The sequence below is a fragment of the Mus musculus genome, chromosome 14 (assembly GCF_000001635.26).
Source record: "Mus musculus strain C57BL/6J chromosome 14, GRCm38.p6 C57BL/6J".
NCBI classification, from domain to species: domain Eukaryota; kingdom Metazoa; phylum Chordata; class Mammalia; order Rodentia; family Muridae; genus Mus; species Mus musculus.
Genome location: NC_000080.6, coordinates 70,908,672 through 70,923,476, shown reverse-complemented (window position 1 = coordinate 70,923,476; position 14,805 = coordinate 70,908,672). Strand labels below are relative to the sequence as shown.

Sequence of the window (14,805 nt, the reverse complement as noted above, 5' to 3'; positions counted from 1 at the left end):
TCTCATTCACAAAGCACATTAGGAAAACCAGGAAATCTATGTTCCAAACATGCCCAGAATACATTTCTCACTGCCACTACCAGCTTCCTCCAAGTTGTCAGCACCATGCCCAGCCCCCCAGTTTTCATAGCACCCCACAATAATCTTCTCTCATCATACAGCTGGTGTGAATTTTAAGAACCTAAAGTACAGAGATGTAATACCAGTGTTCCAGGATACCCACTGGCTTCACTCGGTGGCTTTAGCATGAGCACTGTCCAGAATGACAGCCATTGGACATTGATGAACTGGAAGGTTAGGAAAGCCACACCAGATTCTAAAAGCTTATTAAGCAAAATATGTATCTCAGTAATAATTCCTTTGCTTTGATTACATGTTGAATGAATAATATTTTGGATATGAAGTGTTAAACATAGTATCAAAATTAATTTCACCTGTCTCCTTTTTTCTTTTAATGTGGGTACCGGAACACTCAGAATTCTATGTGCACAGCATGTTAGGTTTCTTTTAAGCAGCATTTCTCTGTCTAACCTTGTTCCTCCTCTTCTTCCTCCTCCTCCTCCTCCTCCTCCTCCTCCTCCTCCTCCTCCTCCTCCCCCTTCCCACCCCACTGTCACTCTACTCCAGTACTAGCCGCCTTGATCTTCCTGGGACAGGCCAATGGTGGCCTGGCCTTGGGACCTCTATACTTGGTATGTCCTTGATCTACAAGGGTCTCCTCTCAATAATCATAGAGCAATATGGATTAGTTTGTTCAGGTCTCTGCTCAAAGGGTTAGCTGAGCTGTGAGTTCTCACCTACCAGTCCAAAGCACTCCTTATACTACATTTACACCCAAAATGACCTGCTTTCCATACAGCACACATCGGCAGAAGCCACAGTGCAGATACTTAACTCATTCTTTGTATCAAATTAAAGCAGACACCATTAGCCTCCATTTATCAAAAGTTTGTTACATGAATACTCAGTAAGGATTCCATATAAGGATCAAATATAGCAAGAACGATGCTCACTTTACAGTAAATGCTTGAAAGTTTGTTTATATTTTGAAGGAATCAAAGCTGGCATAAACCAGGTAACAGTGGACAAGACTGCATTTAGTCAAGTCTTAATGATGGCCTGGGCAAGAAGGGATCAGAAGACCAGAGTGGAAGAGCTCACGGGTGAACCATCCACAAAACACTGCTTTGCCATGAGCAACCTTGTAATACTGGGAAGAGCAATGTTCCCTCTCTTCCTGGTGAAATAAAGAGGAAGGGAGTACAGGCAACAGAAGATTATTTGGTGATAAAAGGAAATGAGCTGTCACACCATGAGAAACTCACGAAAGCAGCAGGGCATAAGATACCGGGAACATGACATTTTGGGAGAAAGAAAACAATAGAGACCGCAAAAAGATCAGTGGCTATCAAAAGTTGGGGGAGGGAGCAATGAGTAGGCAAAACACGGGATATTTTCAAGGCAATGAAATACTCTACATGATACTGCAATGGTCAGCAGGTACAACGCATGCAATCCAAACCCAAGGGATATATCAAGAGTGGATCCTGAGAGCAGCAGCTATAAACTCAGGTGGTATCAGTATCTATCACTGCTGTTGGCTGTAACAGAGCAAGCATCACCTGGCGTAGGATGCTGGCAGTGGGGAAGGTGAGGAGCAGGGGATCTGGGGTCCTCATGTCTTCCCACAATCATGCCTGAGGGTGAACCCGCCCTACAAACATTGATTCTCTTTAAGATGGAAACTGAAACAAGATTTGATGGCTCACTTCTGTAGTCTCAACACTCAGAAGGTTGAGGCAGGATGACTGCCATGAGTTTAAGGTCAACCTCAGCTGTGAGTCCCATACAGAGGGACACTCTGTCTCAAAAAACAAAACAAAACAAAACAAAAAGGTGTGGGATGGGGAGAAGGAAGAAAAAGAAGAGATAAAAAGAGAGAAAGAGAAAAGAGACAGGTTGCAGTAAACTTGAGGCAGAAAGGAATCATGATTCATTTTCCTATTTTATTCCCCCACCCCCACCCCAAGAAAACCAGCTTTTGGCTGAGGAGATACAGATAAAATAGGTAAAGTATCTGCTACACAAACATGAAGACCTAGTTTGGATGCTCAGGACCCCTGGAGGAAGGTAGGAGGAAGGGAGGGCCCTGAAGCACATTGCCAGACAGTCTAAATAGGCTCCAGAGTCCAAGGGAAATCTTGCCTTAAAAAATAAAGTGGAGAAGTGATTGAGGAAGACTCAGGATGTTGATCTGGCCTTTATAGACACATCCACTTGTGTATCCATGTGTACGCGCACATAAAAAGAACATATATACCACTCATACACATATACTACATATAAATCTAAATAAATTCATACATAGTATGTACAGGCACACAAACATATAGACAGACAGATGACAGGCAGACAGACAGACGGACAGACCAGGTACTTCCCCAGCCAATAGCTGGGGACAGAAGTGCCATCCATCTGTGTAAGTGCTAATGCCGAGTTCTTCTGGAAGGGGCTAGAGTGCAGAGGAAAAGACCCATCTGGAGTTGGGGGGACATGGTCACACTGATTTTCTTTACCAAAACTGACAAAGTATGTCAGAGGAAGTAGGAAATGGGGTTCCAGGCAGAGGGAACAGTTAAACAAGGCTGAGCGAAAAGAAGAAAACGTGCCTAGAAATGGGAAAAGGAGCAAGGAAACAGGAGTAGGGGTGCGGTCAGCCGAGCAGTGGCCTTAGCCAGGCTGGAGCCTTGACCTCTGCAGCAGTCCTCTAAGCTGCTATTCAACCATTCAGCAGTCTGTGCAAGGACCCAAGGCTGCCTGTCAGCACAAAGGCTGGTGTGGCTTGCCTCTGTGGGGGTGTTCTCCTGTACCAGACAGTCCTCCCTGCACTTGTTAGATGCCTGCTGGCTGGCAGGAGCAAAGAGAGAGTGTGGCCTGGGGCCAGGGAGGAGGGGGAAGGGGGGTCGCTGCAGAGAAGCAGTTGACAACTGCTAACAGAGCAACAGCTAATTTAGGCCTGTGGCTGCATCTAGGTTCCCCCCAGGTGCTCTGTTCCCCTCCTCGCAGCAGTGTTCATAGCTAATGCCAGTGTAATTATAGCCCCAGTGGCTTCCATTTGGAGCTTGAATAGTCAAAGTGTTTGCTATGGGGTAGGACATGTAAACCCCTGGGCCTCAACTTGGTAAATTTCCTAGAAAAGAAAAAAAAAATCAAGAAATGCAGCAGTGTGAACAACAACTGCCTGGATGTGAGGAAGATGCCCCCCCCCAAGTCCACAGGGGGCAAAGGGATGGGGGGGTGCTCCACTGTAGAGAAAGCCACCCCCTCAGAACTAGCCTAGCCACCTACTTGAGTATCTGTCGTGCACAGCAAAGAATGGGGCTCAGCACACAGCCAGGTGCATGCTGGCCTAGGTGACAGGTTTGTGGCACAGGCTGCCTCTTTCCTGCCTACTATATTTCATCCCGCCCCATGGCCTCTCTCCTAGCGCCTGGAAACTTAAGTCCCCAGTGAGGAAGCAGTGGAAGGATTCCACACACAAATTTCTTCCTCTGGAGTCCCTTAACCTCAGCCTACAGCTAAAAAAGAAGAAGAAAAGAAAAGAAAAGAATAGAATAGAAAACTTACAGTAGACAGAAATGAAGATTCTGGAAGCTTAGGTCCTCTCAGTCTCCACCCAGTTCCACTGTGCAGATAGCATAGACCACACAGATCTCAACACAGACCAGGAAACTAAAAATGGATACCAGGCCCCCAGACCCAGGACTGCCCATCCCTGACAGATGTTGCCATGCATGTCTTATATGGGTCCCCTGGGCCTGTAGAGAGAGGGCAGAGATGGGCCAAGATGTCCATGGTGCCCAGCTGCCCAGGGGAGAGGGGGGCAGGATTCAATTGCACTTGGCACTTTCCAAAACCTCAATAAATCTCTCCTACAGCAACTTGGGCCCACCAGAGACTTAGCTTGGCTTCTTTATTCCTTTCCTTTATCCCTTGGCAAGGGAGGAGAAAAGATGGGTAATGAACCTCACAGCAAAAGATCTGACACCAGCCTCCCACACCCCAGCCTTGGTTCTCTTTCCTTGCCAGGAGCACTCACTTGAGCTGGTCTATCTGCAGCACCAGGCTGTCCCCTGATATCACAGCACCCTTCATGTCATGCCACTGGCATTCCCTAAATAGCTGCTCTGTATTTAATATAGAATTGAGTTTGCCAAACCAGTCACCCAGCCCACCAAATTTTAGCCCTGTTGACAGTATAGCTTCAGTGAATATTTAATTATATTTTTCCTTAAGGGTGTATGTGGGGAGGGGGGAGGTATGGTGGGTTGAGTAAGTGTTCTACCACTAAGCTACTCCACCAGCCATTTTCACTAAGTTATTCAACCTGGCTTTGAACTCGTTTTATGGTCCAGAGACCCCTTGAACATGTGATCCTTCTGCCTCAGCCTCCCACACGGTTGGGATTACAGTCCTAAAGTACTAAACCTGCCTAACTCCCTTAATTCTTAAATAAAATTTTTAACTTTGTCTTTAATTGGCTCAATCTTTAAAGTCTTCAATACTTACAGATATATCTTACATGGTACTGTCTCTACTAGTTCTGGAGCTGACATAGTAAAGCCACTACTTTTCCATTTTAATTGTGCATCCTACACAAGTCATATTCTAGCGACACCATGTATGTGTTCAGAAAAAGGAGACTAGCTATGAGCAGAGGTACTCAGACTTCATAATATCCAAAGACCCACTGAGCCACGGGCTTTATGGCTGGCACTTAGATTTTGTACTTACCCCATGACTCTTAAGCTGCTTTCCAAAGTTTGAGCCCAACCTAGAGACAAGGCCCAGGGGCTAGTGACCACTAGCACCAAAAACACATTCACGGGCATGCAGACACACACACCTGGTACTCCTAGAGTACCACTGAGCAGTGCTATCTGAGCAGAAGGTAGCCTGGAGCTCTGTTGTCACCTGAGGATGATTCTCAGATATGTTTTGTTTCTCCTCTCTCCTCCCTACACCCAACCATCAAGGCAGTCTTTCCAACCACAAACAGGTGGCAGAAACAAGAGTCACAGCCTTCTGGAATATTACAAGTCACAGGGACCTAGATACTTCAACTTCCCTTCTTGCCCAGGGGTCATTTGGGCCCAGCTTTGTGTGCACACAAAGACCCTCCACCAACAGCACCATGGCCTGACTATCAGCAGTCACTCAAACAAACAAATATTTTCAGGAACTGACTATACATCAAGGCCTTGAAGATGGAGTCCCTGTTCTCCAGAGATTTTCGTTCTAGTGACAGGAAAACTGGCAAAAAGACACAAACACATAAAACAATTTAATGGATTGGAGAGGGTAGTGAAGGAAAAAGGAAACTTCGGGAAAGAATGATAAGGAGATGGGATGCAGAATGTTTGTTCGCCTGGAGGTGACATTAATTTGAGGACAATGACCAGGAGGAGCAGTGCACATGAAAATCCAAGGTCAGAGAGTTACAAGCAAAAGGAAGGTCACATGCCTGGAGACAGGGATGGGTTTGGCATGTTCCCAATTTAGAAAAAAAGAAAGAAAGAAAGAAAGAAAGAAAGAAAGAAAGAAAGAAAGAAAGAAAGAAAGAAAGAAAGAAAGAAAGAAAGAAAGAAAGAATGGGGTGACTGAAGCTTCGTGTAGAACAGGGTAAGAACTTCAGGCTTTCCTCTAATGATAAGCACTGGAAGGAGAAGACACAATAACTCATTTGTCAATACATGGAGTGAGCTATACTAAGTATACTTTTGGTATACTAAGAAAGGACATGGATGAAACCAGCTAAAGAGGTGAGCTCCAGGCTGCTTGTGCCACACTCCAGAGAGGGGAAGGCTTGGGAGGGTAGTCACTGTAGCCCATTTTCACTCTGCACATTAAGTGGAGATAACAGCAAAACAGGACTGGCTGGATTTCAAGTGGGAAGAGGGAGAAGATTAGCGTTTTCAGGTCAATAGAGATGATTCATTAGACAAAGAATACTAGGGAGAAAGGAGGGGAGCAGAATTAATTATTTCAGAGTGAAACCTGGTTCGTATGAGAGAATTCATAAGTGCCCAAATGGAAGTGGTGACAAAACAGAAAGATCAGAGAGGCATCTGTGTTAGACACCAAACCAGTCATAACTAACACAGGGGTAGCCTAACTCAACAAGACTGCCTAGGTTGAGCATAAAAATAGTGATTAAAGCAGAAGTGGGCAGAACCATAGATGCCCATGTTTACTACGGGCTGAGAAGCAATGGCACCTGAGTTGGAAGAAATCAAGAGGGTCTCATTGCATGAAATCAAGAGTTTCAAACTTGAAGGAGATGAAGGAGAGTCAAGTGGATGATCAACAGACCTCAAGCAAGTAGCATTGTAGACTAACAAGGAGATAAAGAATAAACAAACTCTACCAGAGTGGGATGATTGACTGGAAAGACAGAGGGGGAAGGAGAGGGACAGGAGAATGGACAGAAGTGGGGATCCCGTGCTATAACCTAACTATCATCTCTTGTCCTCAAGAGGCCACCCAACTGCAGCTTTAGTTTTGTAGCCATTAGTCTCTGAACTCTCTCCTACCGCAGGTCAAGGTCTGCTGGAGCCATACCAATACTAATCTGTGAAGGCTCCCAGTTGCCTGGAGCTCAAAGTCTAGAGCAGAAGACATGAGGACCATAGACAGACAAAAGCTTTCCTTGGCTTGCTAGGCTTCATTGTCTGTCTCTGGTTGTTGTTAAGAGTGGACATTCTGGCTCAGAAGTAGTGTGGGAGGTGAAACTATCTAGACATTGGCTACTGGCTAGCAGAAAAACTGTGTAGAGGTTACAGGAAACTCTCTGTACCTCATTTATCTCATCTGCAAGATGGGTCCAAAATGTTCATCCTTTATACATCCAGGTAATATCCAAGGTAAAACAGAATGATAACAATTAAAATATCCACTGTGGTTTGAATTAATTTGCATGTCCTGTATGGGCCGATTGGTTGAAATTTTGGTTAATCCCCTGCTACTAGGAGATGGCAGAACCTTTGGAGGTGGGGATTACTGGGCGGTTTCTTCTTTGTTGAGTACACGCTTTTGGAAGGTAGCACACATGGATTAGTGGTTCTAGAGAGAGGGAGGATTGTCATAAAAGTCTGAGTTTGGCATCAGCTTTTCTACTCAGGTTCAAGATGTAACCATTTGTTCCCACACTTGCCCCTCATAAAGAACTACTGCTGTCCGCTCTCCAGTCTTAGACTTAGACCCACCCAAACTCTGCGCTAAATGAGTTTTTCCTTGTATAATCATCTGCCGCTAGTGCTTTTCTTATAATAATGAAAAGCTCATTACTAATGGCCCTCGGAGTCTCTGATTCATAGCATATAAGCAACAAGAGCCTGCTTAAAAATAAGATGCCCAGCTGGAAAGGACTTCTTCCCTTCTCTCCATTTTGGCAACGTCCATCACACCTTGCCAATGGAAAAGGTCAGATCCATGTGCTCCTGCTCTTATACACTGTGCTCAAAGAAAAGAAGGTCCCTCAGTCTCCTGCTCCATGAACAAAAGGCCATCTCCAGAGCTCCTCTCCTCCATACAGAAAAATCTGCCAAAGCAGGACCTCAGACCCTTTCTCATGTCTGTCCCCCACTCCTGAAGCTCCTAATTAACCTACAGAAAATGGTGCCTTAGTTTCCCCCCAAGAGACAACAGGACCAATTCTAATATTTCCAACATGCCCAACATACCACCTCCCACTCCTTTCAGTTGTCATCCAAAGTCCAGAGGCCTGAGATGACCTGAATCCCCATCCTCCCCGACTCTGTATGTCCAGAGCACAGCCCTCCCCAGACAGCCCTGGGAGTCCTAACGCAAGCCCAGTGATCCCAACGCAAAACCATGACTACCTGAGCACTCTTCAGAGGAGGCAGACAGTTTGAAATCAGGCCAGCCCACCAGAAGTCAACTTGATTAACGGCAAAAAGAAGCAGTGGAAATCAACAAGGAGAATCTATTTGAATGCTTTGGAATATCATCTTGCCTCTTCCCCACTCCTCTGCTCCCCACTGCCACAGTCATGCCCCAGGCTTGTTTTGACTGATATCCATACCAACATCCCAACCTTGTGCCACCTTCTTCCCACCTCCACAGCTTTCTCAGGAATTCCTCTTCTAGCAAAATTTGTCACCTTCCCTGAAACTTGGTCACTGTCCTGCCAACCCTGTCCACCATCGTACCACATCCTCAAACATTCCTTTTGCAGGCTGAACTTCCAGGGCAAACACATTGCCTCATCGGCTCCTCCTCCAACACACTAATCTGGAAGGGAGCAAAGCCACCTTCCATCTCCATGCTGGCTCGGCGGCCAAGTGTCATTCAGAGACACACCATGCAAAATGACTATTCTCACTTGAAATTCCTGTACTCAAGTCTCAAATAGCCTATTTTAAAAATCTATCTCACAGCGTCTCCTGACTCAGTCTTTCTGGGCTGTTGTTTCTTCTCTTTTTGTTCTAATCTGACAACGCTGTTTTTGTCTCTTTTTTTGTGCTGCTACCGGAAAAAAAAATACAGGTAAGGTAGCCAGTAAGTAACAGAATTCCCCTCTGGAGACTGGGAAGTCTAAGCTGTCTAGCGAGCACTCAGTTTCAGCTCACAGACAATCATATCTCCCTATGCCCTTGTTTGTCCAATGGCACAAGGGAGTTCTCTGGGCAATCTTCTACAAGAGCATTAGTTCCAGTCAAGGGGACCTACCCCTCATTACCCCGTTCCTCTGGAATCCTATGACCTCTTCCAGCTTCAACGGGTACCTTCACACACATGGTGCACATAAACTCATGCAGACACACATACACACAAACATAAAATACAAAGTGAAAGCCCTCTTGTTACCATCACTTTCAGAATTAATATTTCAGCGCATGACCTGGGTGGAAGATGGGGTATACTCGAACATTCAGAAGATAGAACATTGCTTCCCATTTTTTAAGGAAACAAAAGAGCTGAACAGAAAGTCCCTCGATGTCCTTCCCTGGCAACAACCAGCCTATTTCACCTGCAGCCCAGATTTGCCTTCTGTTACTATAGAGGCAGAAATGTCCCTGCCAGAGGCCACCTGGCTTCCTGTGCTCCTGTGTGCCATGTGGCTCACATCCCTCCTCACTGCTCAAGGACATCCCTCTTGCCCCCACTCCCCTCTTGTGCCCTCCAAGTTCTCCCTGTATATCCCATCCAGCTCAGAGAACAAACACATGACCATTGCTACCTGTCCCCAAACAGAACAAAACCTCACTTTGGCCCACCAGTCCCCTTCTCTAGCTGTTCTTCTTCACAGTAAAGCCTGAGAGGGTGATGTCCCCTGTACTGGCTAGTTTTGTGTCAACTTGACACAGCTGGTGTTATCACAGAGAAAGGAGCTTCAGTTGAGGAAATGCCTCCAAGAGATACAACTCTAAGGCATTTTCTCAATTAGTGATCAAGGGGGAAAGGCCCCTTGTGGGTGGGATCATCTCTGGGCTGGTAGTCTTGGGTTCTATAAGAGAGCAGGCTGAGCAAGCCAGGAGAGGCAAGCCAGTAAAGAACATCCCTCCATGGCCTCTGCATCAGCTCCTGCTCCCTGACCTGTTTGAGTTCCAGTCCTGACTTCCTTTGGTGATGAACAGCAGCATGGAAGTGTAAGCCGAATAAACCCTTTCCTCCCTAACTTGTTTCTTGGTCATAATGTTTGTGCAGGAATAGAAACCCTGACTAAGACATCCCCCAAATCCATCTACCCATCACACAGGCTCTGCAGAAGATTGGAGTAGCTCCACAAGGTCAAGGGAGGTGATCATGTCTCCAAGCCTGTCTTGCTTGACTTTGGCTACACCTGATAAATTTCACTTCCTTTCTCTAACCAGCTCCCACCCCATCCCTGACTCCCAGATGGTTCTCTTCCTCCATAGCCTGTATCTTAGCCCTCTGCTTTTTAGATCCTAGCCTCCCCACCCTACCCCCACATCTCTCTCAGACTATAAACTTTTTCCTTCCACCATTCCAAATGCCATCTCTATACCACCATCTCTGTACACATTGCCCCTGACTTTGGCATTTCCCGGTGCAGGTTAACCTGACATCTCAATCCTAACAAAGACTAAACCGAATTCTTGATTTCTACCCACTCTATCCCACTCTGTCCTTTCCTTCATCATTACCATCCTAATAAATGACAGCATCACTGATGTACAAGCCCCAAATGTGATTGAGCCATAATTCTGACTCCATATACCTATGTAATCTAATGCAAGCCCATGTGTTTGCTCCATTCTCCTCTGACTGTCCTGGATCTGGACGATTGCAGAAACCTCTTGACTTTGGTCCCACGATTGCCCACAGCCCTGCTTCCTCATCATCATCCACTCTACCATTGAGCAAGAGTAACTTTCAAATGCATGTATCGTAATGTGTTGCTCAGGCATCTAAAATCCTCCCAATGGCTCCCCATCACTTTTCAATTAAAACTCCAACTCCTAACTACCTGATCGGCTGACTTACAGTGCCACCTACTACAGCATTTCCCTCCCATAACACCACTCTCCACCACACTCAGGGCTGTAGCTACATGGTCTTTTGAAGGTACCACCCCGACACATATTCCTCACTGGGGTCTTTTCCTACCTGTATCAAACCTGCCATCCCCCTGATCTACCATGCTAGGTTCTTTCTGGGAGTCATAACTGGGTGTTCATAATAATCTCATTCAACATCTGACTTTAGTGTCAGCTTAGCAATTGTCACAATAATATTTTTCCTGTTACTTTGCTCCTTGGCCTGTTTCTGGTTTTCCATATCTGTAGTACCTCAGTTCCATAAGTACAGAGAATCTTTGGTTCAAGTTATTGGTGCATCCTCTACACCTAAATAAGGACATTCGACACCAGGGGTTTCTGGAAATATTTGGGAACAAATGCTTCCAGAAGAGGGCCAATGGAAACAGTCCCCAGGTGAGAATGCCCCAAGTTATATACACTCTTAAGACTAGTTTTTTTTTCTTCTTTGTTTTGTTTGTTTGTTTGTTTGTTTGTTTGTGGACCAGACCAAAATGCCTTCCTATCTTCTAAATCTCTCCAGTGTTCATCCCTAAACCATGTTCTCAGAACTTTTCAGAAAGACAGGAAAGGTGGCTGGGGTTGCTCCCTAAGGGGCAGCAGTTTGGATTCTGCTCTGACCTGGGGAGAGCCATGTCTCCAGCCTCTATCTTTCTACCACCCTGGCTCTGGCCCATCCCTCTTCTTCCTTTTCTATTTACAGGCAGAAAGCCACTGCCCCAAATTCACAGTCACTCCCACACACACCACTACACACATACTGACACACCATGTTAAACATATCCAACACCCCATACACATCACCACACAAACACATAAGACACAATTATACTATCCACATAAAACCACATAAACAACCCAACATATTAACTCACATGTATACAGCTATACACATTAAACACACTCTATACACATAAATGCACACAACCTACTTACTACACATACACACACATGCTAGCATACATTCCATGTATGCCACCCCACATACACAAGGCAGTCCACGTACCACATCTACATTCTAACTTACACAGCCAATACACATATACAGTAAACATATACATAAGCAATCCCATAAATAAACACATATTACCACACATACACATCACCACATACACAAACCACACCATAAACACATATCACCACACATTCTCATACACTCACATGTAACTGTACACACTTACATACACATACCCACTAGATACATGCCATTTGTGCATCCTGACACACATATCTATATACATACAAAAGGCTAATACACGCACACACCACCCCACAAACCCACTCACATACACACACCACCTGAATCAATATACATCAGCCCAGATACACTACTTCATGTATGTACACATACATACACATGTATGCCACACACACTTACAATACCCCTGTTCTCACTCCATCCTGTGTCTCCACATGGACCTCTCCCCCTGCTGTGGTCCTTTCTCTGTACACCCTGTTGGGCCCGGATCATATGGATGGATGGATGGATGCATGCATGCATGGATGTGGTGGGGAGGAGTGTATCCAGTGTGGGAACTCACATCACTCACACCTGACTTTTATCAGGATAAAATGGCTGAAGCAGGGGCCAACTGCAGTGTACAGAATCCCAAGAGAGCCAGCTCAGGAGCTGATGATGGCAGAAAGTGTCCAGCCAAGAGCCACCTCACATGCCAGCAGAACCCATCATGCACAAAAGAAGCAATCCGGTGGCTGCCTACGCAATGAAAGAGCCAAAAGAAAACTACCTTCGCCTGCAAAAAAAAGACCTACCCAAGCCAGAGCACCTGAAGGTCTACCATTAAAAAGCATGCCTTTAGGTTCAATTTCTTCTCTGATGCTGCTCCTTTTTTTTCTTCCTTGAACACAAAGGCAACCAGAGATGAAGTCACCAACATCCTGATCACACCTCAGTGCCAACAAATCCTCTCACCCACTGATGGGAGACTGAAGTCACCCTCCTTTTACAGAAATGAGAAAATGGAGAGGGAAGAGACGTGTAAGGATCTCCAGAGCCCCATAGGTGGAGAGGCTGACTCTCTGATGGTCCCAGCCATGCATCAGCATGGCCACAGCCATGGGTCACTGGCCCTCACCAAGCCACCCCTCCTCTCCCTGGCCAGCATACTTCTCTGTAAAAGTGTGGGGGACAGAAGGGGTGACAGAGCTGCGGCTAAAGCCCAATTTCCATTGACACTCAGAGTCGCTGACAGCTGTTAGAAGAAGAATGGGATTTTGAAATTTAAATAACACACTTCTGCATTCGGCTCAGGAAGACAACCTGAGGATAAGCAGTTTATCGCCTGAGCCACCATGAAGGGGGTGGGAGGGGCTACGCTCTTCCAGCTCCTCCAGCCCACCCACCTGCTGACATCCTCCATTCTGTGGCTGTCTCACAGGAGGCTGGCTGCTGGACAAGACAGCTGAGCCTTTCATCACTCTGCATAGCCCAGACTGTAAGGCCCATGCACACCTGCACAGTGGTCCAAAAAACTAGAAGAAGCAGGCTGGCATGACAGGGTCTTTCCCAAGCATACAGCAGGGCCCAACCTTCCCTCCAGAGCTGCTGGGGTGCTCTTCAAAGTGAATTGACTCTGAAGCCTAGGGATAAATCCCTTCTCCCAAGGAGAGCCCAACCCACCTCCCTAGGGCTGAGCCTTCTTGCCCAAGCAGCTACCTTGAGTACCGCTATGCCATAACAGTCAGTAACCAATGTTCTCTGAGCTCACGGGCCCTGTGCACAAGCTTAGCCAGGCTTCCCAGCCATGATGCTGTCAGAAATGTCAGAGCTAGAGAGAAAAACCCATCAGCAATTCTTACTACACAAGCAAGAGGACCTGCGTTCAAACCACAGGACAACTGTGAAAAAACCCAGGTATAATGGCACATTTTTGTAATCCCAGTGCAAGAGGAGGCACAGATGAGCAGATCATTGGCTCCGAAGCCTTACCTACTCAACAAGCTCCAGGACAATGAGAGACCCGATCTCAAAAAGCTAGGTCCTTAGCCAGGCAGTGGTGGCACACGCCTTTAATCCCAGCACTTGGGAGGCAGAGGCAGGTGGATATCTGAGTTCAAAGTCAGCCTGATCTATAGAGTGAGTTCCAGGACAGCCAGGGATACACAGAGAAACCCTGTCTCAAAAAACAAACAAACAAACAAACAAACCAAAAAAAAAACTAAGCAAGATCCTTATACCTATGGAACAACACTTGAGGTTGGCCTTGATACACAGGTATACACAAGGTATGAATAACACACACAAGAAAGAAAGAAAGAAAGAAAGAAAGAAAGAAAGAAAGAAAGAAAGAAAGAAAGAAAGAAAGAAAGAAAGAAGGAAGGAAGGAAGGAAGGAAGGAAGGAAGGAAGGAAGGAAGGAAGGAAGAAATAAATGTCACTCCCAGGTTCCCCAGTCCTCTTTCTCATCTACTAAGACTTCCCTGAGAGCCCCTGGCACTGCTGATTTCTGCTTCCCCTGAAATCCTGGAACAGCATTTAGTTTGAACCACATGGACAATGAACTACCTATAGGGTGCCGCAGCTGAATGTACATTCCCTTGTACACTGAGGGCACAGGTCTCACCTTGTGCAGCAGTGGACTCCATGTCTCTCCAGGACACACTCCACATGGACTGAATTAAATGATATTAATTTCATGGCCCACCTCCACCCCACCTTCTCTGTGAACATTTCTTGTGCCCTAGCAAGGCATACCTCATCTCTGCACCTCTGAACTCATAAAATCCATCACACATGGAACATCTCAGAGTTGTTTGGAAACCTCAGTTACCTGTTCCTGGGCAGATCTAACACTCAGACTAAATCATTTTCCCCCTCTAGTACCCAGACAGTGATCCCAATGGTCACCATCTAGGGTACTCCAGTGTGCCACATACCACATGAGAAGCTGACCTTATGTCATTACACAAGTCAACTGACCTATCCTATCTACAGATGAGAAAGATGAGATTCAAGAGCGCCAAGTAGCCCAGAGGTCACACAGCTAGTAGAGCAAGGCCAGGATTCCATGCTAACACTAGCAGACCTCAAAGTCTTCATTCTAGGCTCTCAAGGGTTGTGTAGTTGGGGTGAAGCGCAGAAGTATATACCCAGGAGGTATGAAGAAGAATGCACACACAGGAGACAGACATGCACAACTGCTTGAAACCAAAGGACGAGCACCATGATGAAGCACTGTGCCATGGAAGCAACAACAGAGCAG

At 46.1% G+C, this 14,805-nt stretch overlaps 1 protein-coding gene across 3 annotated transcripts in view; it reads right to left on the bottom strand.

Moving 5' to 3' along the window:
- Gfra2 (glial cell line derived neurotrophic factor family receptor alpha 2) overlaps window positions 1-14,805 on the bottom strand; it is an 89,734-nt gene that overhangs the window by 56,364 nt on the left and 18,565 nt on the right. The gene's annotated exons all lie outside the window — the stretch shown is intronic.